Source organism: Bison bison, unplaced genomic scaffold (assembly GCF_000754665.1).
Source record: "Bison bison bison isolate TAMUID 2011002044 unplaced genomic scaffold, Bison_UMD1.0 scf7180017864229, whole genome shotgun sequence".
In the NCBI taxonomy this organism is placed as follows: domain Eukaryota; kingdom Metazoa; phylum Chordata; class Mammalia; order Artiodactyla; family Bovidae; genus Bison; species Bison bison.
In genome coordinates, this window is record NW_011494801.1 from 1,946,466 (window position 1) to 1,946,943 (window position 478).

The window sequence follows — 478 nt, forward strand, 5'->3', positions numbered from 1 at the left end:
CCTCGGGCCTTCCCTGAATCCCGTTCCTCCGTCCCAGTTCCAGCTGTTAGGACGTCGCCTTTGCCATTCTCTCTGCATTGCACTTATACTTTCGGATTCTTCCCGTAGGCTCCGCACAGTCCCATTCTCCTCCTCCAGTCTCGCCGCGGATGACTCCTGGCGTCGCCTTTCCTGCTCACCTTTCATTCATCCAGCCAACGTGCCTGAGCATCTGCCTGGTGCCAGGCACTGTCCCGCACCCTGGGAATATCACAGTGAATCCACCCGCGAAACCAGCCTTTGAGGATCCCACAACTCCTTAGAGTGGGAGGGTGAATGTAAACAGACCTTTTCACGGCTACTCTCTACCTCTGAGCCAAAGCCAGGGAGCAGTAATTACAATACACAGCCCAGGGTGCTGCCGGTTCAGGGGACAAAACAGTTCCTTCTCATATGTGGTTTTTACCCCCTTCCTCAGTTCCCATGTTCTGTAGCATTT

The 478-nt window shown here is 54.4% G+C and overlaps 1 protein-coding gene across 1 annotated transcript in view; it reads right to left on the reverse strand.

The window, feature by feature from the left end:
- The window catches only part of GPR161 (G protein-coupled receptor 161), a 55,381-nt gene extending 55,152 nt beyond the window's left edge, over nt 1–229 (reverse strand). Inside the window, exon 1 of the mRNA XM_010846021.1 lies at nt 180–229. The gene's annotated coding sequence lies outside the window, so the exon portion shown is untranslated. The remainder of the gene's footprint in view (nt 1–179) is intronic.
- Between the last annotated feature and the right edge of the window lie 249 nt (nt 230–478).